This window comes from Dermacentor andersoni, chromosome 11 (assembly GCF_023375885.2).
Source record: "Dermacentor andersoni chromosome 11, qqDerAnde1_hic_scaffold, whole genome shotgun sequence".
Lineage (NCBI taxonomy): Eukaryota > Metazoa > Arthropoda > Arachnida > Ixodida > Ixodidae > Dermacentor > Dermacentor andersoni.
Genome location: NC_092824.1, coordinates 70,310,515 through 70,337,597, shown reverse-complemented (window position 1 = coordinate 70,337,597; position 27,083 = coordinate 70,310,515). Strand labels below are relative to the sequence as shown.

Here is a 27,083-nt window from a genome sequence, read left to right as displayed (position 1 = left end):
AACACATCTCACTCGATGACCGCGGAAACTCGCTGTCAAAACGCTGGAGTGAGGAAGCGCGGTAGCAGCAGCGAGTGAATCGGCCTTCGTGCTGCCTCTCGCTTCAACGCGAACTAAGCGTCGAGGACACAGCGCGCTCGAAGCTATAAGCCGTCGGTGCACCTAGATTCTGTACCAACTGCAGATCGCCCTCGAGATGGGGCCTAAATGCTTCCGCAGACGAACGCGAGAAAGGAAGTGTGCTTGTCCTGCGAATACATTTCGTTTCCTGCATCGTCGTGTACACATTGAATCAAACAGGGACGAGGCGTCCATCTCAATTTGGCGAGATTCTGCAGAGCGTTGCACTTTATTGTTGTTTTTTTCTTTTGCTCTCTTTCCCATTCTATTTCTTCATGCGGGCGCAAATGGTAAGCACTCTCGGGGATCGACGAAGAGCGAGCTTGAACTAGCAGTCGGGTCTTCACGTCAACAGGAATTTTATTATTTGTTGCTGGACCCTGCAGTTTTGTCCCATTGTATAAACACTGGCGCGTGAGTAACCTAATACGCGCTTTCTGCTTGGACCTCGGCGAAAGGGCCGCACAATGCTGCAGCATATAAATGATTCCGGAACTCCGAACACATCAAAAGCCCAGTGCGACAGCGAACGGCACGGCGTGGAAAATCCGAGAACAGAGGCTGTCTCTTCCGTTTACCGTTTTCTCTTTACCGCGTCAGCAGTTTAAGCGCCTCGCGGCCGTATTTGCTGTGTCCGCACGTACGTCCTTTCCGTGCGCAGCTTTGTGCGCCTGATGCAGCGTTCATGCGTTAACTTAGAGCCACGAGTGAACGTGGGGAAGGAGTGGAACCACAGCAGACGACGCTGCCGGACTATTCGCCAATCGCGTTGACTGCGCCTGCGTCTCCACGACTTCACGACGGCGCCGGTGGTGGGGCACCCCGCGGGGGCGATCCGCGAGCTTTCGGGTTCCCCAGTGGCCGCTGCACACTTCTCCGCAGCATTCTTCCCCTCGAGAGTGCATCAACCATCGAATTCGTCCTCGTCACGTCACTCGGTCGGCGTTTTTTCGCAGTGTCAATTCGCACACGCTTCGGTGACCGTTCCGACATGCAGGGTGTGGGAGCGGTGCAGTCAATATAAACATTGAATCACACTTAAAGTTGGGGCCTTAAAGATGGACTCTTTGTCAATGTTTCAGTCAACGTGTACACAACGATTCGGGAAATGAAATGTACTCGCAGTACGAACACACTTCCTTTCTCGTATTCGCCTGCGGAAGCGTTTAGGCCTCAGCTTGAAAGCCATCTGCAATTGGTACAGAATGTAGGTGCACCGACGGCTTATAGATTCGAGTGCGCTGTGTTCTCGGCGCTTAGTTCACATTGAAGCGAGAGGCAGCACGAAGGTCAAATTGTCTCGCTGCTGCTGCAGCGCTTGCAAACATGCAAACAAGTGTTGCATGAGATGAGACGCTGCGCAGGATCACGATAAAGACGGTTGTATGCATCGCATTTAGCCTTGGAGCACTAAATTATTCGATTCACGATAGCTTTGCGTCGCACCGATCCCAATACGTGCGTTGGACCTGCGTAATTTTTTTGTCTCGGGCAAATACAATATAAGCATATACAGCTCCCGCGAAATTGCTGCAAAATTTACGAGGCTTTTGTAATAGCATTACTTATAAGTTATTCCTATATTTCAAGAACTTGGCCCAGGTTGCATGTATTATTCGGTGCAGTTTACCGAACGGAGGTGTATTTTCTTATTGCTGAGCTAGAGAGGTGTAATCTTGATAACTGTGAATATATTTTTTTTTTATTTATGAATATGCAACATGTTTTATAAAAGCATTGACAGAGAAAATTAGAAATCCCCTTCCTGTAGCCACCAGACTAGCTTTCTTTCTTCTCTCTTTTAAGTGCAACAATCATCCAATCAGTGCCCGAGTTACTGAGAAAACAGAGTTCTCTGTTCCCATGCATTCAGACAGGACAGCCCGAGCTAGAGCTTTTCTTTTAAAAAGAAATACGTAATATAGAGACTTAATACGGTGTACGTTATATAGAGACTTATACTTAATACGTTATACCTTTATTTAGGGCACTAAATGTTCTACTAAAATTTCAGAAGTTAGGTGAGTTTCAAACTAACTAAAGCGCAATGTTCGAAAAATTTGTAACTCTAGGCCAAAAATAAACTCTGCTGTTGTGTAAATTACACTGCGTCTGTTGGAGCCTCCCAAGCGGATAAATTTGACACATTTGTTCACAACGTACGTGGAGTTGTTACAGCGCTTGCGAAGCTTTGTCATCCTTACAAATTAGTGGTATGTTTCAGAGTAGTCTCTAATATATCAACTTTGTCCGCGTTAGCTGCCTCAATAAGTGCATTTTACGAAATTCTGATCTCGTTTATTGATAGCCGAGTTGTATACTTGAAGCGTCAGTTAACTTGTCCATTTTGGGAAAACGAAAAAAAAAAATCCTGGCGGATTGTCATAACAAAAATCTGCGCCCAGCAGTAGGTGGCTATCGATTTTTCTTCTTCAGTTTCTTTTAAACGCGAGAAATCTAATCAAATACGGTGCAGTTGGTGCCGAAGAAAATTATGTCTCCGTTGCCACTCGTTTAGGTAAAAGCTCCTGAAGGAGAAATGCCTCGTCATGGCTGTTTAATTACCACAGACACTATATATATATATATATATATATATATATATATATACACAAGATAATCGAAGTTTAGAAGCAAACAGCCGTCGACGGTGGCGTGATCACAACCGCAGCAGCAGACCATCCCAGAATCGGTGTGACACCCTTAGCCCAGATTTCACTCGGTGAAATTGCAGCGGAGTCCCACAAGGCGCGTAGAACGACCAAAGAAGAGAAAACAGCGCCAGGATGTGGGACAACAACAAACAATTCCTGTTTTTTTTTAAGTATGAAAAAAGTTTCCGGACTGGGACGTGTATAGAGAGATTGGAGCCAAACTAGGCAACCCGGAATCTATCGATTCTGATTTGCATAGGCCATCACTTGTTCCCGCTACATACGGCCCCTTCTTTCCTTGTTGGACGACCTTTTCGTTGAAGAAAATCAAAACAAATGAAAACGCACTATTTTCAACTAGTTCCTCCCGCGAACACCCTTATATAGGCAAAACGTGATACGCGCTGGAATTCATAGCATTTTTCCCCCCTGTTTTTGTAAGTCCTGAAATTCCAACTTTTTAGAACGGCTTCGATATGAAAGAAGTAATCACTTTGGTATTCTTTCCATTGCTATTTATGCGCGTTTCGTTTTTATTCTACTTGCGGAAAGGCGCCTCGCACAAGAAAACGAGATAGCTATGGCCCTTCCGTGAGCGCATAATTACTTCCGGCCTCTCTGGTATCATAATTTACGAAATACTGATAGCCTAGACGTAAACAGCTATGACGGTGGCGCCATCAACTTGCAACGTGTTCAAACAAATCGTGCACAATTATTACTGCACTGGTCTCAGCTAGTGCAGTAAAAATGTATACGGAAACTCGGTGTTGGCGAAGAAATCGCCATAGGGTGTCACTACCAGGACTGCTGCTCCTGCCGTCCGTGGGTGCCATTCTGGATGCTGTCGAATTCTCTAATGGCGGCATTTCGGGCCAACGAGACGTCACCCAGAGGGCTGCTTACTGCCTCTCGAGAATTGGCTCAACATGCCATCATTACAGAATTTGAAACATGGCGGAATTCGACAATGTTCCGAATTCGGTCGTCCAATCCTCGCTCAGGCCTCTCCTCAGCGCCCACACGAATTAACCTTTCGCCTTTTACTAAAGGTTGTCGTGGGGAGGGGCACTGCCGTGAACCTATAGACCAATTTCCGCGAGGCCCTGCTTGTCTGTAATCCCACACAATCCCCACTGCACATCCATATCGCCTCAAACACGTCTCGCCGATTAAATAACCACTTAGGTTTTACGCGCATGTACGCGGTATGACACATGCTTTTAACTTTTCCGCAGCCCCTGCGGCCATTCGCTTGTGGAACAATTTGCCTGATCACACTGCTTCGGAGTCAGATCGAGAAAAATTTCGTCATCTCCTACACGAGCATTTTTCACAATAGCAATTACAAATCACTTTACCTTGTTTCTTGCACTTGCCAATGTGCTGCGAACTTGGGATTTCTTCATTTCTATTGATGCATTGCTATCTCGCTCTTATGAATTGCTATTTTATGCTGCCTCACGTGTTCACTTGTGTGCCCTGTGTATATTATAGTTGTTGTTTTTTTGCGTTTTTGTCCCGAAATATCCCTTGAGCATTGTACTCCCTGATCTATTCATTTGTCCTGTGTTTTACTTTTTAGTATTAGTGTCTTACGTTAAATATTACTCAGGTTGTTTCCTTGAAGGGTACCGTTGTGGTATTTTATTACTTCAGTTCTTCCTTTTTCATGTATTTGTCTTTGTAGTAATGTTGATAAGCCCTGCATTGAGGCGTATCTTTTGTACTAGACTTCAGAAGGCTGCTTACTCTTCTTTTTATGCCTTGATTTTGTAACCCCCCTTGCACAAAGGCCCCATAGGGGTTGTAAGGTATTCGAAATAAATAAATAAATAAATAAATAAATAAATAAATAAATAAATAAATAAATAAATTGCACCCGTGTCTCCGGTTTTCCACTATTACGGGCCTTCCGAAAAACGGAGAGGGGCATACGTATGTTGTGTAGATGGGCGCGCGGAATTAGCATATTTGTGCCCAAATGTTGCATTCACACGAAGAACTGAACAGTGCAGTCGAGCAGGACGCGGCTGCACACCGCCAAATCAGACTGCACAGAAGAACGCTACCAACGAGTTGTGAGCATTCTGCGCGGTACGCTGCAGCTGAATCGCATCAGGCTTCTCTGGGCAATAACACAAGCGGCAGGTCAGAGTGAATCAGTTTTCACAGCAATACCAATGCGAATCAGACTGAGGCTCTAACAGCCTGCGTCGAAGGCGCTCAGTGCGACGCGGATTGACATTACATTTGTTGAAAGATATTCAAGGCAGTACTATTCATTAAAAAAAACTTCACGAACATCCCGGTCACTGAGGGAATCGCTGTTATGGGATACATTGTACAAGTTGCTGTTGATTTAGAAATGCGAAAGCATCATATTCCCCATTGAGAGAAGGTCTATCGTGGTGGCATGACTGAAAGATGATACAAAAAAATATTAAGGGGCGATTACAATACTCCATAATGCCTAATTTGAGCGCAGCTCTATGCATGTTGTCATTTCGCAATATATTGGCTGCCGCGGGCAATGTGTCTCGTTCCGCACGTTGCAAACGGAACGAAGTGTGGCGCGACTGCGTCGGTAATCGGAAAATCCCGAGAGGCAGCGCGTAGGTGACGCGCAGACGCGATTCGCAGCAGCAGCCGCAGGCAGACCTCCCGCTCATGCAGCGCTTTGTTTCCATATAGACGACGCGCGCTACCCTGGCGCCACCTCGTGCCATCGACGCCGCAATGCCCGTCTTGCGCGGTACTACACATTTGTTCTCATTATTTCGCCATGACCTCCTCCTTCGCTTTCCGCCTCATAGTTTCACTGGACCCTCCTCCTCCGCTTTCCTCCTCGCGCTCTCTTCCCTATGACCGGCTTTCGTCCCCCGCTGCGCTCCGCGTTCGCTCTTTCATCCTTAGCTGTGCTTGTTCCCTCGGATACGCCGACGCAGACGCTCGCCGCAGGAGCGGGCGCCTAAAAGAGCTGCGCTTTAAGAAATGGCTGACCGCGGCAAGAGTAAAAACAGGCTACAAAATGCTCGGATTGACGTCAAAATTTCTCAGGGATTTTTCTGTAAACAAGGTATATCAATGGCTTTGAAAGGAAACTTTCGTGCATTTCTGTGCGGGTGGGAATCAAACCAGGACCTCCGAGGCGCGAGACGAGCACGTTTCCCCGACGCCAAGGCGGCTACTGTTCTGGTTGATTAAAGGTGTACCTATTGCATACGTCATTGCGTACGTCATTGCACACGTCCCATCGATGCCATCTGGGTGACAAAACGTGTGGCCTCGTGCGTGCGTCGTTGGGCATGTGACGGCGCCGTCAATGGGGAGGAGGTGGCGTCTCGTTATGAGTGTATAAAATGAGCGCGTTCATGACGTTCCGAGGTGGATAAACAGTACAGTTCTTTCGCGTTCCCATAACTAAGCAGTCTTAAGTGTCCTTGCCGAACTTATTTATTTATTTGTTTAGATCCCAACATGCGCACAGAGGGCATTACTGTAGCTCAGGTATATTAATAACAAGCGAAGAGAAGCGTGTCAGTCAAAGTTCACGCGAAAGAAGACAGGGTCGACGTAAATGGCATATGCAGTAAGGTTTTATGGAATTTATAGAATAAAGGGGATGCAATGTTGGATAACTTGATCACATTGTTACATTATTTGCATTATTTTCTTCCCGTTGCCAAACCGTACATTTTTTTCCCCGGACCCTTCATTTCCTTTATTTATGTCAAGTTTTTTCATTCGCTTTTTCTTACGCACATGTGCGTCGACGTCTTCTTCTTTCAAGTCGACCTTGGCTGATAGGCTTTTTTTTTTTTTAATTTTGACCGGGAGGCAAAGTTTGGAGATAGTACAGTCGATGGTGCAACGTGGTAAGTTTTCGACTATACTGGCGCTAATTACGCCTGTACCTATAATTTTACGTTTTCTGCGATTAATTCTCCCTTTTGTCTCGTTGAGACCTACACTTTGATACCTGTTACCACTGGCTACGACGTTCTGGAGGAGATGAAAGACCCCTTTCTTGTTTTTTTTTTAATGGGTTCAAGATACCCAGATACCAAATACCCAAAGCTCATGTGGAGTAAGCTAAGAAGACTTTGTTTTCAAAGTTCAGTATCGTAGGTAAGTTCCAATGCATTAAACAAAAGGAAAGATCATAGAAACTGGAAAGACGAGACCCTGTGCATCTCGTTGCTGCGGTCGCCCCCTGCGATTTAGCGCTGCGATTCACCCATGGTGCAAGGCCAACCAGTCCGAATTTCTGTTTTGGTGAAGCCTCTGCAACATCGTTGGGGGTTCTGCAGAGCGTTACCAGATATATCTACATGTTTGCGTGAGATCCGTAGAGATAAAGAAAGGTTCAAGGTAGCGCCATTTACTTTCTCGCTACCCTCCTCCTCTAATCTTTCTCGTACATAGAGCACCACGAGCGCACTCAAAGGCTCCAAACTTTTCGCCAGGCGTACCACGTAGCTTCTCGTTTGTGTCGTACAACATTTATTCTCAATGCTCGTTTCGAAACTGCACTTTATGCACTAAACCCTTATTCATTCGTATGTTCGCGCAAAGCTTGCAGCCTTTTCGGGGCGCTTTTCGGGTGACCGGGAAATGCCACGTGACCGAACTAGGCCAGTCACACACGGGCAATGCCGGGGGAGCGCGAGGATGACGAGAACGGCGGCTAGATGAAAGAACGCCACTACCTTGAATGTGTTTCTCTAGGGGCTTTGGTGTAAGGTGAGCGAGCGTGTGTTTATGATATCGGAAAGGCAATGGCGATCACATGTCGAGTGATTTAGGGTAACCTGGCGATGAGGCGTTACAACCTCGCCATGTGCCATCGTGGGCTGCCACGAGAGTAGGGCACGGTTAACATAAAAATTTTTAACGCATGCTTTTTTTTTCTATCTGTGCGTACACCGCGCGACTTCGTGCTACAGCTCATTCTTTCGTAAAAATTTAAGCAACATTTGTAAAGTCGTAGAAGTACTCTAAGTTCGCACACTTCACACAAAAATTCGCGAGAGTTGGCAGTTTTGACAAACGTCCCAAAGCAAGAGCCGCGAGAAAGCGCCAAAAAAGCAATGAAAATCCAAAATCAAGAATGAGGCTGAAAGATGGAGTAGCACACTATAAAGGTAATAAACATGGATAAAGTGCCTCAGGGGCACTTTATCTCTGTTTATAACACAAAAGCAATGTAGTGTTTTGTAACACTTATTTTCTGCTCGATTGTGTTTTCTGGCAGCTTGTGTTTCTGTGTTTTCACCCGAATAATCTCGTTATTGGTTTTTGCCGTAATTTTACAGTAAAACAATTTACCTAGTGCATCCCATTAGGATAGTAACTTTTACTCCCCCCATGACTACAGCTTCCGCGTAGTACACGAAAGAGTCGAATGCTGGAATGCGGCTGTAAGGGATCATACAAGGACAAATAAGTACTCTACGTAGAACACATGATATGTGACCTCCCCCGACAAGACATCTGACGCTAAGAAGACACCCGACATGACACGACACAACATGTAAAGTACCTATTCCACGAGTTCCTAAAGCCATGATGCGATCGCCATGAATCGCTCTGTATCTTATTGAGAAACTAAGACGAATTGGCTCGCTCGTGCGAGTCTTATTCACCTATATATATATATATATATATATATATATATATATATATATATATATATATATATATATATATATATATATATATATATATATATATATATATATATATATATATATATATATATATATATATATATATATTTATTTATTTATTTATTTATTTATTTACAATACTGCTACTCTCAATTGAGAGCGTGGCAGTTGGGCGTTACAGTAGACATGTATATGAATACGCATTTAGGCAGTACAGTTTAAAAAATGGAAGAAAAAAGAAAACAATTGCCCGAGGATGGTAATATAAGAAAGAAGCTGAGTTTAGAAACAAAAATGCAAGTTTTCACATGACAGTTCATTAACATGATACTGGCAGTTAAGAACACGTAATTAACTAGTTTATACACAAAATAGGAGCGAACTGAAAGATAACACTTAACGCGTGAAAAAATTTTAAAGTTGTGTGAAGGGATACGCTTTAAAGCACACACTTTGAGAGCGAGAAGACACGAATGGAAAAAGAAAGAACAATCTAGGCAAGCAATATATATATATATATATATATATATATATATATATATATATATATATATATATATATATATATATATATATATACTTGCGTGGTTGGTTAAGCTGCACGTAGATTTCAGTTGAGAATAGCAAATAGAAGAAAAAATCGCATTTCGCTCACAGTATTGATGACACATCTTTCACTTTACCGTATGGGGCCCAATTATGCTAAAACTGGAAAAAAAGCTGTCTCTGACCATAAATGAAAAACAATTGTCATTGTTTAAAATAAAATAATCTACTCCTTTGATTGAAAGGAACCTTCTACGGTAAAAATAGGAATTTTCTGCTTGTTCTGAGTGTTTACTTTCACGTTTATTTTTTACAGTCTATGTTTTGCAATTCCCGGATTCCATTCTTGCGTCGGTGCTTCACCTCCGAAAAGAATATATATATATATATATATATATATATATATATATATATAAATTGTTAAGTGGTGTGACATAAGCGCCAGTCGTTTAAAAGCACTAGTTGACGTAAAAAGATATGCATGTGTCTATGGCCTAATATCACAGCTAATTTTTTTCAGTCAATCAATCATGTATTCGACATTAATACAGCTACAAAGTAAATGCAATACAGGAGGTCCCAAAATAGAAGCTGTCAGGGGGCCTCTGGTTAGCAAATGTATAAAAAATGTAGAACGTACGATCAGCATCTAAGGTAAATACAGAGAGAAAATACAAATCGACATAACGGTCGTAAATAAACGTCGTATTACTAAGGCCTACAATTAAGGAAGAATGCAAATCAACATACTAGAAGTAATTAATCAAATATCTGGGTAGTGGAAGATTACACAGAAATTGGAAAAAATAATTATTTTGAAATACACACGTAAGCGCAAAAATAGCAGTAATTCAGTAGGAATAAAATGGCTAACATCAACAATGCGCTATTTAACAGAGCAACAAAATGAGTTTGTGAGCAAGCAATAATCTAGGAACATAGACTAAGAAGAACAGTGAAATATATGGCTAAACAGAATGTGCATTTTCTTTAATCAGGTAACGTACGTTGTTAGTGAAAAACTGTTTTAAAAGCCACCGGGAACAGTGTAGTGAAGGGCATGATTTAATATCTGAAAGCAGAGAATTCTAAAATGAAATTACAGAAACGAAGAATGTCATTTTACCATAGTTAGCGTTTACTTTTGGGAGCAAGAAGTTATTTTCAGAAAACCATATGTGTTATTTTTATTGTAATGTTGCGTTCGGGGAAGCAGTTCCATGTGAATGCCACTATTTCTAGTTCTACACAAAGAAGACCTAATTTAAATTTAAATTTACAGGTTAGTGCTAGAATTTTCTAAGTGAGAAAAACTGGGTGCTGCTGATGTGGTGTACGAACCATGGGTAACTATTCGCACCGCCCGGTTCTGAAGGCGAATGAGGAATGTCAAGTGTGTTGGGTATGAGCTGCCCCACGACGGAACTCAGTAAGTAAGGTGACTGTTAATCAAAGCGTCGTCAAGTGATTTTAGAATATGTTGTTGAAAACAATGTCTTGTTCAAATGACTACGCGGATGCCAAAAGCAGTCTTCTTAATGACTGAATTTGCGTGAATGTTTGATTTAGGTTTAGAGTTCAAATGGAACACCTAGAAGAATAGAAAAAAAAAGAATAAAATCAGAGGGGATGCGATGGCGGTTGGTGCCGGATATCGCACGGTGCCAAGTAGTGATGACGATTTACCATTTGGTATGCTCCTACTTATAGGAAAGCATAGCCTGCATAGCCGGTGGAAGACGTTTATGTTAGGAGGAACCCCCCCCACGAATTTCCTCACACGCTCATTTCAGTCAAATGATGCCCGACAGAACAATTTACATGCGATCAAATTGAATTTCGTCCATAGTGGCATTTTCTGTTGGTCAGGCGTTTATCCTTGCCACCATTTCTGAATTCCTCGTAAAGCTCGACGGTCGCCTAAGCAGCATGTCTCAAGGATAAATACGAAGTAAGGTCTGTACAGGTCTGCACAGCCGTGCAAGTGAAAGGGCCTCATCAGCTCGTTTGTCTGTTTGTTACCCGCGAGAGTCATTTGCGCCCTGCCATAAATAGAAAGAAAGAAAGAAAGAAAGAACGAAAGAAAAAAAGAAAGAAAGAACGAAAGAAAGAAAGAAAGAAAGAAAGAAAGAAAGAAAGAAAGAAAGAAAGAAAGAAAGGGGCCTACGACCTAATGCGTACAGCATTGGGCTAATGTGCTACGGCGTGCCGGTGGCTGTCCAACCGGCAAACATTGGCTTTCTTTTGTTATTATTTTTTATTTTTATTGTACAATCCTGAAACGAGGTGACACAGGAACCTACATGTCTACCCACCGCAAGGTTAACGGCGTGAGACAAGGAATGCTTCGCAATTAAAAGAGACGATGCAGTTGGGAAGCTTTCTTTTTTTTTTTCCCTCGATCTTTTCCACTTTTATCCAACGTAGATTGCACCACGTGCGGTTCGCAGCCATAAGAATGGGCACCGTTCATTCGCATTCAGGACCACAAGTTCTCCTATGTCCTGCGCTGAAACTACAAGAAAGTACCACGAGGCTGACGTTGGAGGAGGAAAGCCAGTCAGGAACTCCGGAAATGTGAGGTTTAGGTTTAGCGTTCGGCGGCAGTCGTCGCTCGAATGCCCATCACGCGTTGCCTTTTGTGTACGAACGCCCTTTGCACACGTCACAACATACGCAGAGCGTGCGAAGCATACAAGCCACTTCTGCCTACTAGCCCATAGTTAACTTTTCGAAAGTGATATCAGTGAAGTTGCTAATTAGGAATGAAACAAGAAAACGATTTAATGCTCTATAGTCATATTTATTACTTTACGCAACATTTATGCAACATTTACGCAACAATGCGGTATCTAGCGCAGACCAACGAGGAATAGTTCCACAAGACAGAATATAAATGTGTTACTAAAGTTTTATTGCGATGTGGTCTAGGAGAAATGTGGAAAAAAAATTTCCAGCTCAGTCTACGACGATGTATCGAAGCTTTCTGACGGGAATCTAGTATACTATATGGCAGGAAGTGCGTGACGCTTTGAAATTCAAAATTCGTCATCGTGAGCGTTTTCTCTTCGTCTAATTGTCGTAAGTGCTTCGTTTGAGGCGGTTTGCTCAAGTGTATTAGTGTCTTGATGCTCCTACAGCGTCGCATGTAAGGGTAGCAATGCGTAATGACAAATCAAATAAATAAATAACGGCCATAGTTTGTACAAGGAGTGCATACCAGGCAACCTAGGCACGCCAAATGCCTCATACGGTAGGCTAAAAAACGCACGGCTCCAATTTCATTTCTTCCACGTCATCTTGTTATATTCTCAAGTATAACTTTTGGCTACCTCCTGCGCCAGGGAATCAGTGGTGGCAAAGTGAAAAAAAAAAAAAAATTGAGGGCGAAGTATTGAGCTTCACTACGAAGATGTGCGTCGAAAAGCTGCTGGTGCGTTGGAAAGAAGTGCGCGGCCGCTCTTTCATGGTGCGTTGAGCTATACCGGGTGATCGTACTTAAGTTTTACAGAATTCTTTAAATATCGCCTGTGGCAGATACGAATAGCTTTTTGTCGTCGAGCTGAATTATTGGAAGAGGCGGACGAAACTAGCCCGAGAAATTAAAACACATGTTCGAGTAATTAACAAAAAGTTACTAATTAACTGCTCAAATATTTTAAGGTGGATGTTTTGATTCACAAATTGTATCCAGGTAACTTGGGAGACCCGTCCACTCGGAGTGAATTTCCAGGATGACACCAGTTTCGCGATATTTCCCTAAGTGCAGGACGAAATGCATCGGCGTTCCAGTTACTTTTGTGCTTGAATGCATAAAAGAAGCGTTTTGGTAAAAAAGTAAGTGGAACAACAATTCGTTCTGAGGGAGAGTTTGATGAGAAACATCTCGATGTATGACGTGCCTCGAGCGGCCAGCCGCGCGGCAGATCTGCGTGTTTTTGCGGGCTTCATTCGTGCTTCGGAAAACACTTTTATGTAGCACGTATTGAGCAACAGAAAGCCGTGTCGGGAGTTTTTCACGTCGCCCTACAATTTCCTCATTGACACTCGTCATCCGACTGTAATATCCTAGAAGTTGATTAGATAATTAAGATTAATTATGTAATTATGCGGAACACACAAAAAAAATAATTCGAGGATCTCCAAACGACGGCAAACAACGACGATTTTCGTCGAACACTTGACTATACAACATTACTTTGGTTCTGTCCAGCTACATGGCATTTGCAAATTTTAAATTCGTAAGCATTTCTGTGCCTACCCAATGAGAAACCTGTCCTTCATGCTAAGAAAAATGCAATGGATCATACCCTCGTAACCTAAGCACGAGGTCGCGATATCGAATCCCGGCCACGGCAGCCGCATTTCGATGGGGGCGAAATGCGAAAAACACCCGTGTACTTCCATTTAGGCGCACGTTAAAGAACCCCAGGTGGTCTAAATTTCCGGAGTCTCCCACTACGGCGCGAATCATGATCAGATCGCGGTTTTGGCACGTAGAACCCCATAATTTAACTTTTTAAATACCCTCGTAAGCAGGCCAATTCATTTAAATCAACCATACAGTACATAGAACAGCATACATTTGAATCAAGAACAAGCTCTAAACCAGCGTCCGAATCATCGATGAAGGATTGCGTAAGGTATAAGGGTCGGATCGTGTTCGATAAGGTTGGTAATGACACTGGGCTGCATGGACATGAGCAAGTGTCGACGTTGAGTGTTGAGAGCAAATGAACGACGTTCCTCGGTAGGCCGCAACGAAGAACAAGCGCGGGAAATACGAACGCGCAATACCCAGCGTCACCAGGAACAACGCGCCAACGCCACAGAGGAGAGCAGCACTGCATACCCCCGCCAGCAAATGTAGCGGTGCTTTAGCAACGACTTCGCCAAATTAACCCTAATTCGCCTTGACACCAAAGGTCGCGAGATCGACTCCCGCCAAAGTTCGAGGGTTCCAGCGTCATAATTAACGGTGGCTAATTAACTTCACCTCAATTAACGCCGCTGGTTGTGGGTTTGAGTGCCGTAATGAACTCGATCTTAATTAAACCTTCCCTATCATGTTCACTTTCAAACATGATAAGCGAACTACCTATGAGGGTTGATAATGGTTTATACCGATCGGATCAGGTTCCATAACATTGGTAATGACACGGGGCTGCGCGGAATTGGGCAAGTGGCCCAATGATTACGCATACTTGGACCACTACGAGAGGAGTTTCCGGGTGAATGTTTTTTTACAGCGAAGCTGTATACGGCTAGGAGCATTTTCGTCGTCCGCGAACAACCTGCGAACTATAGCTTGTTGGTGTCCCTCAGCGCAAACGCAAGAACGCGTTCGTCGTCATCGTCTCATTCGACAGCTGGCTTCATTACCACTCATTGCTTAAGGGGGTACGAGCCATTTGTCGGCAAAACGAAACGATCGTCGTCTTCATCATCAACAACTATCACCATCGTCAATGGCTCGAGCATGGTCGTCTTCTTCTACAGCTGGCTCCGTTGCCGCTCATCATTCCAGCGTAGAATTTCGTTTCTCTTCTCTCGTCGTAATGGGGAGGCCGCGTTAATCTTTTGTTTTTTTCATTTACGGTGGTATGAGCCATTGCTTCACGGGGTGTGAGCCATTCATTGTCTTACGCGACGGACGCAGCCAATAACATAGGTGATACGAGAATGTGTGTGCATACATATCGTGATGATGACCACCGAACAGTACACTAAATATGTTCGTGCCTTTGTCCAAAATTCTGTCACCTCTGTGTCGTGTGCTAAACAGCTTCGCTGGCCATCCACCTTCACAGAGTGGAATGGCTCATGGCTGACGGTAACGCGTTAAAAGTCAATAGTAAATGCTTAAGACAAAGCGCTCGTGAGCTGTAAGCCTCGAAGCTTTATCAGTGCAAGCGCAAAGACTAAGCAAATGTGATGCCGCGCCATTCCTCAAGAGTTCAACGAAACAAGCCAGCGGCGAAAATGCCGACAAGGTAAACAAAAGCCCGGAAGTTACCCACGGGAAAACAAATAGGGTCCGCTGTAACCCGATCCTACGAGTAAACCCAGCAAACTGAGCGCGTTCGGGCTACAGATACGGCGAAAAACTAGTAATAACGCGAGAGTGCGGCGTTATCGCGTTACATCCGCTACGAAGGAACAAAATCGTTGTTTTGCGGCCGAAGGGAGAACAAAGCACAATGGCCGGTCGCACAGCGCGATGGCTTCGAGAAAGTGGGATTAAATGTGCCGACGGAGGTGATTTTCGCGAACCATATGAGCCCTCGGTGCTGTGCCGCCTCGGCCGCGCTAATGGTGCTGCCATCGCCCGCCCTTTCGGTGGCACAGAAAGTTGTACCAAAAGGAAGCTGTTTATTTCGTTTCCAGTGCTTGCTATTGTCTGCTGGTTTGCGCTTGTTTGTTTGTTTGTTTGTTTGTTTGTTTGTCTGTTTGTTTGTTTGTTTGTTTGTTTGTTTGTTTGTTTGTTTGTTTGTTTGTTTGTTTGTTTGTTTGTTTGTTTGTTTGTTTGTTTGTTTGTGTCCTGTACGGGCGCTAGTGCGAGCAAGCGAAGACGAGGCTGACAAAGTGAGGCCGCCAGTGACTCTTACATTACCGACTCTTACTGTTCTTACCCTTCCTTTCTGCGTAACGGACTGTACACAACGCAATTTCTGCATTTGCTTTAATTTAGAGCATAGCTGATGTGATTGAATACCTGTGTGGTTACATTGTTTACAAACCATCATTCACATCAAATGTTTTTGCGTATACGTCCCTCTGATCACGTGTTATGTGAATCACAGGTTCAAACTGCTGTTCTAACTCTGTATCGAAACTGCCACGTACAGAGTAAAGCTTTCCTGCCATTTCGTTGAATGGAGAAATAAATTGTTCTAGTTGTCACTTATGACGTGGCATTTCGCCTGTCGACAGTATTAACTCCGTAGCAGTCCTGAAAACTTCTGATTATAGCTTGGAAAAATCTGGGGGGGGGGGGGGGGGAGGGGGGGGGATTCTGTAAGAGTCCACCTAGTGGACTGTCCATTTCGGCCGCTGCTCATTGGCTAGGGCCGCTGGCCTCCTCCTCTCTCGTACAGCTGCATCCAATCAGCAGCGCCAGAAATGGACAGTCCAATAGGTGGGCTTTTACAGAATACCCCCCCCCACTCGTCTCCAACAAAAGAGAGAAGCTTCTCAAGAGGACCAGTTGGAACACAGGTGAGCGCGTGCGTCGGCTAGTCATGCGAGAAAAAAAAAAGCAGTACAACAACATGTAGCCATTCGAAGGAGGGAAGAGCGTCATATAGTGCGAGGTATTCTATAGTGTTCATGATCTTTTAAAATACTGTAGTCTTGGTTTCAATGGTAGAGCATAAGCTGCATAGGTAATAATTCCAAAGAATGCTCCGCACTATATGAGGCTACGCCCCGTTTCTTTTTTACGGTTTCGATCCTTAATGAATAATGCTCCAGAATTTCTGAGAATCGTCTACTAATGCGTAAGCATTCTTTGGCTCGGCTGTGACTTCGGTTTTTGCTTAGTTTTGCTCTGTTTTGCTCATTGGCTTTTTCCGGAATATGGCCGCGACGGCCACTTCTCGAAGAAGGACGGAACCCAAGAAGCGCTCGCGTACAGCGCATTACGTACCCGTTAAAGAACCGCAGGTGGACAAGAGGTAACCCGGCGTAACCAAATTCAAGTTGACTCACCCTTAAGTTTAGGTCGGCGGACACGCCAATTTCAAGTTGACCTACACAAAAATTCGAGTTGGCCCATCCCCCCAATTACAACTTGGCCCTCCACAAATTTAACTTGGCCCATTCCCAAATTTTGAGTTGGCCCACCCCCAAAGTTAATTTGTCCCGTGTCTAAATTTCAAGTTCGTCCACTCTCTAATTTAAGTTGGCCCACCCCACATTTCAAGTTGGCCCACTTGCAGATGTCAAGTTGGCTCACCCACAAATTTAAACTGGCCCACCCCCAAATGTCAAGTTGGTCCACACACCGATTTCAGTTGGCCCACCTCCAAATTTCAGGTTTATCCAAACCGAAATTTCAGTATTCCCACCCCTACTATAAGCTTCCCCGTGCATTTTCTGAGCCCTATATATCTCTGTGGGTACTCTCTTTTTATTGGCTTCTTTTTGTTTTTGCCTTGAATTGTTCCTTATCGCTTAAAAGCTACCAATCATCTACATTTGCACTACAATAACGAATAAACGTGCTAATTTCCAAATTAAGCATTTTTTCTACAGATACAAACCATTACTCCTTCTTGTGACATGGGCTGAGGAGCTCGCCAAAAAATGCTTACGCCTTAGCATACAAAACCTGAAAACGAAAAACCCTGCAGGCATGTCGTCGTGCCATGTTCTTTGTGCTGCGACAGACCTCATTGCCATTATTTTCGGCATCGTGCCGTCGTCGTTCTTAGTGCTGTTGTGGCGTCATTCTCACCGTCATCATTATCGTCACAATATTCGTCATTGTCTATTTTTCGTCGTTATCTTCGTTACAATTACTACAGTGATCCGCCGTCCTCCCGTCATCGTAGCCGATCCACATCCCACTGTTTCGGATAGCACTTCAAGATTTCGTTCGAGTTCATTTTTCTTTTTCTTTTTTTCATTCCTCCAGATTTCAGATCGCGTCTCCTCTCACCCACAAAGGAAAAGCAAAAGCAAAAACGAAGCAAGATAAAACAAGAGAACGAAACGTGGTTTGAGATTTCCGGCATAGAGGAAGTAAAAAATAAATAAAATAGCGTTTAATGAAGGCGAACCATCAGGGTGGCATGCCCGAGTTGACGCTACAAGAAAAGCGCCGCGAAAGGTTGCCCACACTCAAGAAAGAAAAGAAAAACGGAAAAAAGGAAAGATGAGAGAAGGAACCTCAAGGACCTGAAACTTTCTGTCGGTGTCGGAAACGGCTTCGCCCCCTGCGCTTCTCGCGATATTTTTTTTTTTCCTCAGAGGCGAAGACTAAGATCCGATTCTTGGCCAGTTGCCCACAAGGCCTCACGCACCAATGTCCACTGTCGTCCAGGCGCCGCCACTCTAAGACGCCGAGCGACCCCTGCGAGGGCCCAGACGGAAGCCATCCATTTTCCACCCTTAGTCACCGCGCGTGTAACGTCAGCCACGGTAACAGAGGGCCCCTGTGTAAACATGCCCGGTTGATGAGGCGAAGGAAACGTCTTCGCAAGCGAAGCGCTTTAACTTTACCGCAGACTCCTCGCGCTGGAAAGCAGACCAAGAAACGACACTCGCTGCTGGCAGCTTCTTTCTTTTTTTTTGCGCTGCAATTCAATCGAGTTGTATATTTTATCGCAACCTTCTGCGCGAATTCAGATGTGAGATGCTTATTATGAAAGCCTCACTGAGATACTGCACCTTCTGCAGGTGCAAAGCAAGACCTCAGCAGCAAGAGCAAGCAAGAATGGAAGAACCAGCGGGCTTAAGATTGACATATTGTCCCCAATAAGTGTACGGTAAGCGACGCCTGCTAACGTCCGTTAGTCCAGAACGTATCACTGGTGGCGCGCGACTACTGCTGCAAAAGCGCCGGCGACGTGTGTCTTTCACTGCGTTTGTGTCTTCGTGCCGCATTATATCTCCAAGTAAGCAATAACTATCCAAATAACGTGTCATCCTACGACAACGGGCCAGTCTTTTTTATAACTGTGGAATTTTCAGAGCGACGCTCTCTTGGTCTAACCTGCCGGGTTCCGCGTGGCTGCTACTTCTGGCTGCTGGGAAACAGAGCTTAAGTATGTGTCTATATCCCCGAATATAACCACCTAGATACCAAACGACACATCAGCAGTCATGCCAAACCCAGAAAAGACGGCAACGAAAGATTCACTTTTGAAATGGAAGCTTTATTTGGCGCTAACGAAACCTTGGGTGCTGATGAAACCAACCGTGTCATAAATATTGTAGAGAAGCCGCCGGTATTTGTTTCCTTCTTCTTAGCAGAGGAAGTGGTTGTGATTATTTACAAAAGTTAAATTCATTAAAAATTACGGCCATATAATGTAAATATATAGTTTGTAAGCACAGTTCAAAGCATGACCTTCAATGTTTACGACGCGTTGTCATTCACGTATCTCGTACTTCGGCGCATAAAAAAAAAGAAAAAAGCCCTCGAAACTTCCGCAACGCCGCAGCATCTTCCTTTAAATACCGAGAACTATAACTACACAAAAGACACCGTAACCCGGGCAACATTGAGCGTGATGTTTTTAAATCTTCTCTACAAACCTCGCACTTCAAAAGTCAAGTATTTGATCACTACTAGCTGCTTATTTTCTAGAGAAACAAAGAATACTGGTCGCTTCTCCGAGAAGTTACTAATAACATGAAGTTGGTTTCATCCGCACACAATTCGCTTTAAGAACAAACTCAAAAGATAACACCTCGCTTCGTGTTAGAAGCCACCCATAAACACGCTTGTGCACTCGTATAGTCGTCAGCGGATGAAACGCGATAGTCTGAGCACTGATCCTCCGTAGCATACACATACTCTCACGCGGCAATGCATTACTACTCCAATTAAGTATGAGTGAAAAGTGCGCGCACCGCACGGTAATCTCAACACTTCACGCTTTTCTTTTCTTCTACTAATTATCGTGTATGCAGCAGAGGTTGGCATCATGGGTGATGCCAACCTCTGCTGCATATATGGGTGATGCCCGCTATACTGCTTCTCTCTTAGCAAATAATATTTAAAAAGAATTGGCCGGCTAAAAGAAACGAACTAGATAAAAAAAAAACATAGAGACATAAGAAAGACAGGCGGGCTAAAACACACATAAAAAAAAAGAGACGCAGTGTCACCAAAGGTAAATACAAGACAAATACCATATTTCGCGAAAAAAAACTTGTTTATATACTCGTACTTTCCGCGCACAATAAACGATTGGAATGCACTGCCTGAACAGATTGTCTCAAGTGACAGCTTTGAAAGAAATCTTAGAAATGAATTTTGATGTGCTGATTGATGTGCAATGTATTTCCTTTGACTTGTTTCGCTCATTTGTGTCATGTATCAAACCTTTTGTCTATGCAATAACTTCATGGCGTTTGTAAATATGCCTTGTTATCTACCCTTCCTGCTTGGACCACATGAGGTCTGCAGTATTATGTAAATAAAAAATAAATAAAATAAATAAATAAATAAAATAAAGCGCTAACGCACAGTTGACATAAAGTTCAAATTGCCGCGTGGCACGCCACAACACCGAATTCGCGCTGAAAATAATGTAATATAGGAATGTAGAAATTTCACTTTCATTTTGCGGCAGCGCAGTATACCGTGCAATACCTATACAAGCTTACACCATATATGTTGTAACGAAATCAAGATCAGGGGCACCTCGCAAGAACATTAAAGTGCCGCGCATAAACACGAAGCATATTTCCCACGTTCTACTAATTATCTGCAATTTTCTTCCCACGCCTCCCCCCCCCCAAAAAAAAAAAATAAGAAAGCTTAAAGCGCTAGTAGCGCGCTTCTGAAGTTCAATTTTATAGCCCTAATAGCTGTCCCAACGAGAGGGGCTGTTTGTCCACAGAGAAAAAATTGGCATTTTTTTTAAAGCAGAGATGAATACTGCAGTGCACAAGAGGTTTTCAATCTATCTCCATGTAATTTCGAGCACGTCGGACTTTCGGATCGTACTATTCTACGTAAAAAAAAAGTGTTGTGCATGTTGTGCTCATATGTAATGTGAGTTTTACAGTTGAGAGAGTTAACGTGCAAACGTTATTGAAGTATCGAACTGTATTTTTGGGTCAATATACAATAAACCAGAGTTTCGAGCACCGATTTCAAGCTAGCTATTCCCCGATAATAAGACTGAACGTTTACGTGAACTGTTGCGTGCATCGCTATGACAGAGATGTATCACATGGCTCTCATCTCCACCGTGTGCTTAACGCGCTAAACAGTCTGCATCCGTGTTGCCTGGAATGCCACAACTGCTAGGACTGCACTCGACTAAAACTTCACGTTGCAAGTCTATCACATCTTTACAAGTATTTTTCACCTCACATACAAGAGCATGGTCATTTTCCTTCGTGCTCGTGGAAATAATGCTCAGTATAAGACGCGTGAGGAGTTGCCCAGGATGACCGGTTTGAGCAGACGCATAAATGTGAGCATGTGAAGGTGAAGGCACCCGTTACGGAATAACGTTCTGCTGTAGCAGAGTTAGTTACGCTTGGATAATTTGAACACTCTCAGGTCTCTCGTACCCCCTCGCCTTAATGCCGACACGGCCGTTGGCGGCGAATTCCGGTATCCACCAAAATCTGGCGGAGAGGACTGCTGCGGCCTGCTCACTCACATGGCTTGGTGTGCGTTGCGAACGCTTGTAGCTGCGGTTGGCACGAGCTGGACGTTCCGTAGCCAAGCGTAGCGATGCTGGTAGCGGTAGGGTGCACCTCCGGGAACCTATACGGGCGTATAGCGTAAAGCAAAGAATGTTCGTTAAAAACGTTTGCACAGCTTCACCTATGCACGCGCATTAGAGAGATTTAGCTTGTCTGTCTACCCGTTACTCATTCAACGCTAAACGTAGACGGCAGTAACAACGATGACAACGGCATCTTGTCACGCGTTGTTCAACACTAACGAGTGAAATGATCTTGCGCTACGTGGCAGCAAGTCTGCCTGTAGGAGAAAAAAAAAAAAGAACCCGTCAACAGGTACGCTCACTGGAGCCGGTGCACATGTTGTCCACTGAAGTGGACATTCTGTATCTTTTGAAATAAACATTCGAAAGCGTAAAAAAAAAAAATTCTTAGCTTTTTCCGGAGGAACATCGTTAGAAAACTAAAGGCAACCACAGTTTGCATGAGTAATTTCTCTTCATGCAACAGAGGGTTAATAACAACTAATTAAACTAATTATGCAATTAGGTAAAATTTTAAAGACAAATATTCTGGCTTGCTCCAAGCGGCTGCAAACAACTTTACCTTAGTTCTACCCAGCTACGTGGCACTCCCATATTTTTTTTTCTACATTTTGACGCAAGTTACATGGGACAGACAACCCTGTACATTAGCTACTATCCCGTTACCACGGTGACCGAGCCTATCCGATTCTGGTGCGTGTGAGCGTTGATTGGCCTTGGACTGCCGGACAAAAAACATGTTGTGCGGTAAATGCACATTTCCAGGCCGTGGCCAATGGTAAGTGGGCGTCTCGCTAGCCTTCGCGTTCATGTCCAGGCATTTTTTCTCACAAAACGAGAACGATGCGGCCCCAAATTTTTCGTTCTGTTTGTCAGTCATTTGTTAAACAGCAACTTGTAATGTGACAACAAATCTTTAATGCACCACTTTTTATCTACGTTCCCCTAACTTCATGCTGTAACTGGTTGTCTGTACCACGTCAGTCCATTTTGCTTCGCTTGTCCTCTCAACAACGTGTTCTGCAGCAGTTCATACCGCTCTATGCGTTTTCCTTCAATTACCGTGTGGCTTCAACACCAAAAGCTGTAAGTCCTGTGCTTTGAAATTCTTAAAACACCGCCAATCATGGTTTGAGAGACTCGCTGCATATTTAGTTCCAGCTTTTTTTGCATTATTAAGCGAAGTACGGGGCGTGCTATTGACGAGGTGAGACACCGCATGCTGACAGCCCCAAACCATTTTCATTTTCATGTAAGCTGTTCGTTTTCTCTTGTCGTTTCACTCACAGACTTCAAACGTTTAAGCCACGTTCTTGTCTTCCTTTTTTCTTGTCTTTGTAAAATTCTCACCATAGTGTTAACTGAGGGTTTGGCCCCTCTCGCCTCCCATTTCTTGTAATACCACGAAAGGGGTTTTAAGGGTTAATAAAGACGATGATACTATGATGATGATGATGATGATGATGAATATAGAGGGCTGCGACTCGCACTGCCCACTCATTTTCGTCGCTTGGAGACCACTCGCTGCTCGCTGTAGTCACCGGGTCCGTCCGCCTTCGGCACGGTTTGTCGGAGCAGAGCAACTGCTTTTCAAGACTCGTGCTACGGACGGTAGCTCGCAAGGTCGTGGGTACGTTTCAAGGACTTTCCGAAAAAAAAACTGCTCACAAACTCAAAGGAACGCACAAAGCGAGCAAGACCCGCGTTGTTACCCTGTGGGGAGGCGTCTTATCTGTGCGTCTGTACTACCCAGCCAACTAACTCTGTTCGCCACCAGGTTGCCCTGTCGACGTACGTGCGTTGAAAACTCCAGCCCGTCGGCCCAATACTGCCTTCGTCCTTCCACCGTTCTCACTGCGTCTACTCCGTACAGTCGTCATCAATCCGTCGGGGTGCTTGCAGACATTGACAAGCGAGTGTCACAGTAAAGTGGGCCGATACCGGAGACCGCATATGTCGTATATAGCCGAAGCCACTGACCGAAGCTAGGGAAGTCTCACAATGAGCACAGCCGACGATAAGTAAACGTCATTGACACTACTGCGTGTCGATGCATTGCTTGAATGCTAATCTCACTACCGTACACAGTCACCCTGAGACGGCTTCTGTAGGAATTTTTTTTTTCTATGCTCGCGTTTCAACTTATGCTGATGGTATACAGACTCGAGCACAAGCGATTGCTATCGCAGGTAGTAAGGTGACATGCATAGCTGGGTGACATGCGAGTTCAGAGTCGACGATCGTGGTCGCCGCTGTCGTTATTCGAGGGCTCGTTTTCTTCATGGACGCAAGTTCGACTAATAGAGACCTTGATTACCCCCCGCCTTTGGCAGTGTTTTGTCCTTCATCGCAACTATAATGTGACAGCATGCACCGCTGTCGTGCCAAGCATGTCTTGCATGATCTCGAATCGAGAGCCATTTCAAGTGAAAAGTTACATCGATTACGGTTGCATCTAGGGTGGCATTGCGTACATTGAAACATCCCTCCGTGTCTTGGCGTTTTGAGCCGCTCGGCGAGGCTGAAGCAACCCTTCCAGCCATAGATTTTCCAGCAACCACTGGAGGGAGCACTGGTGTTGCGATCATTCAGCCACCATGGAAATGATGGGTAGCCCGTGGATTTCTCTGATCTTCGTGCTTGGGACTTCAGACGTTCTTGGGGCTTCGTTTACTGTGCACTACTTGGGCCTAAGTAGGCCTAAATTTCAAAGTAATGTATACTTCTTTTACAATGCAGAGGGTAATACGTCAGTGCAAGCCCGCGTAATTGCTGCTAATTGCAGTGGCCTCGCTTGTCCGTGTGCCCGTGGTGTGGTTTCAATATCGGGCTTCTTTGCTAGTGGTCCTATGTTCGATTTCTGCAGTAGGACTATTTCATAATGCTCATTTAATTATTTATAACGCATCAGTTTCTTGAAAATGATCACTTTCCAAAGTGCCACACTAGTGCCACAGCTCCCTCTAGTAATTGTATGAAACTCTACACTCTTGCGGACCTTCAGGCCGTGAATTGAATTTTTCCTTTCCCTCGTACTGATACAGGAAAATTTTTTCAACCGCTTAGGTTCGGATTCGCGTACAAAACTTAACTAGTCTGCCGAATGTGCTGCAATCAGTTTTCATCGATCTCAGGGTCACGCTCTCGTGATCCGCGTTCACTATACCTTGGCCGACAGAGAAGCGTACCCGTTCAGTGCTCAAAACACTGTCGAGTTATATGCAGAAATCTAGTGAAAGCGCTTTAAGCTGCGCACTGGGAATCTTCGAGGTTATCTATGCGCACCTCGAAAACTAGTGGCACGTATAGCACGCAACCACTAAGTGCGCGAAAGTTAATTATGACAGGTTTCAAACTGATGCTTCCGTCGCCTCTTCCGCATACCTAGCGGAGCGTTGGCTGCTCTGTTGTCTCGCCGATTATACATAAACTTGGGCCCCTTTGTACGTGCAAACTGGCCATGTGCCACTATTGGTATGTGCCCAAATTAGACAATTTGGGTCGCTGGTCGTGTCTCACTACGCCTGTGACACTGGCGATATGAACATTCTTAGCCAATCTCCCCAGGGTGTCTACCAAGTTGACGTTCCCGAATTCCCTGAGTTTTCCAGGTTTTCCCCGAGTGTCCTTGCAAAATTCCCTGACTGATGCAGAACTATGTCATATCAAGACGGGCTGAAACCATATCGCCCGATGTTGTCACTCTCTAGTAAGCATATGAAAAAAATTTTAAAATTACTTAATCCAATTTGGATACTAAGGAGTAGTGTTTATGTTATTCAAAAAGAGAATGGAAGGGAGGGGTTAGTAAAATGCACGGCAAAGAAAATCTGTTCGAAAAAAATAGCAAGTCGAGTCGGACATTCTAAAATACGAATTAAAAGTAGATGCATACAGAATTAAATATTTTTGAATATGAGCTATTTTTATCAACAGATAGAAAGCTCAGTGGTATGAGGCCCGAACTTTGTCACACTTGAGATTCTTTCTCAACAGCTCGTAAGTCAACTTCAAGTATCCTGACATACTCTCAGCCCGCGCATGAAGCCTCAGTGTTGTGTTTCACTGCTTTAAAGAGTTTATTTTGGTTTGGCTGAGGGACACCTGCATCTCAGCATCAGCCAACACTTTGTTTTTTGAACTCAAGCTCCTTCAAAACGGCGGCAGCACGCTTCCTTTCCCGTTCATTCCTCAATGCGTAGGTTCTTTATTTTCTTGTCCTCCTTCCGCCACTCGTTCGCCCCACGGACCATCTTAAGCATATTATCGGTCAGTTGCACAGTCCACGTCTGATTTTTCGAACTCCCTAGAGGCCGCGAAAACGTCCGAAAAATCGTCCAGTTCGAAAAAATAAATGCATGTCATTTACTGCCCTTAAGGGCTCAAACCGCCACAGGCACATTCGAAAACGCTTTGAAGGCCTGTCGGTACACGTATTAGGCATATCGGTGCTCGTACTGTGACAGGAAATACCGGGTGCACGCGCGTATAGTTAAGGAATACATAATGTGTCCCGTGGCAATAGCCCCTTCCCACGCTTGTTATGCTTCATTGCAATTTCCTTGCAGGAAAAAGTTGGGGAGTATCTATACAGGCTATGTTACAGCTTTACATGGCGTTGTTCGTTGGATTCCTGCGATACAGCCTGCCTGCAATATCCAACACCTGCAAGACTAACCTGCGTACGATTCAGAGTATTCAAGCCCAAGCCCTTAAGATATGTCTTGGCTTACCACGCAGTGCATCAACGACTGAAACCATTGCCCTTGCGCAGGATTACCCAATCACGACGCACATTACCGTTGAGACAATGCGCATGCACCTCAGGCATTATGCTAGGACCCCTTCCCACCACTTGGCGAGCCTCACTGCTGCAAGGCCCTGCTCGACATTTAGCGGCATTGTCAGTGCACATCGTGCGTCGTTTACTTCAGGGTACGCACCTGCGGCCAAGCCAGCGTTTCCTCCGTGATGTTTGAGCCGTCCACAAGTACATCTAATGATTCCGGGACTACAGAAGAAGACAGATCTACCGGCCCCTGCTCTAAAACAGCTGAGCTTACTTCTTCTACACGAAAAGTACAGCAACCATGTGCACATCTATACCGATGGGTCGACTACGTCGTGCAGTTCTTCTGGTGCCGTGGTTATACCAACGCGAGGAATGACACTGCGGTTCAAGACATCGCATGTCACGACCTCAACGGCGGCAGAACTAACGGCCCTGCGTCGAGCACTGGAATTCATTGATTCTGAAAGACCTAAAAAATGGGCTGTGTTCTGCGATTCAAAACCAGCACTACAGGGCACGCAGTCAGTTCTCCGACACGGATGTCATGACCAATTGACATACGAAGTCGTGAAACTTTACCATGATGTCCAACAAAAAGGTCACGAGGTCGTTTTTCAATGGGTACCTGGTCATTGTGGTATCAGTGGCAATGATTCTGCCGATAACGCTGCTCGCACAGCACATCAAGAAGAACACAGCGTCCCAATTCCGCTTTCGAGGACTGACGCTGCAAGGCAGCTTAGACACCTGGCACGCAGTCTCACACTGACCGATTGGAACTCGCCAAACTTACGACTTACGCGACTGCATCGACTAAACCCCTCCCTGCAACTCCGACCTCCACTTGGACTTCCTCGACGTGAAGCTGCGCTTCTCTGCC

The 27,083-nt window shown here is 44.6% G+C and overlaps 1 pseudogene; it reads left to right on the top strand.

The window, feature by feature from the left end:
• The first annotated feature begins 3,770 nt into the window (after positions 1-3,770).
• On the top strand, positions 3,771-3,891 carry LOC126518396 (U5 spliceosomal RNA; annotated as a pseudogene).
• Positions 3,892-27,083: the final 23,192 nt, after the last annotated feature.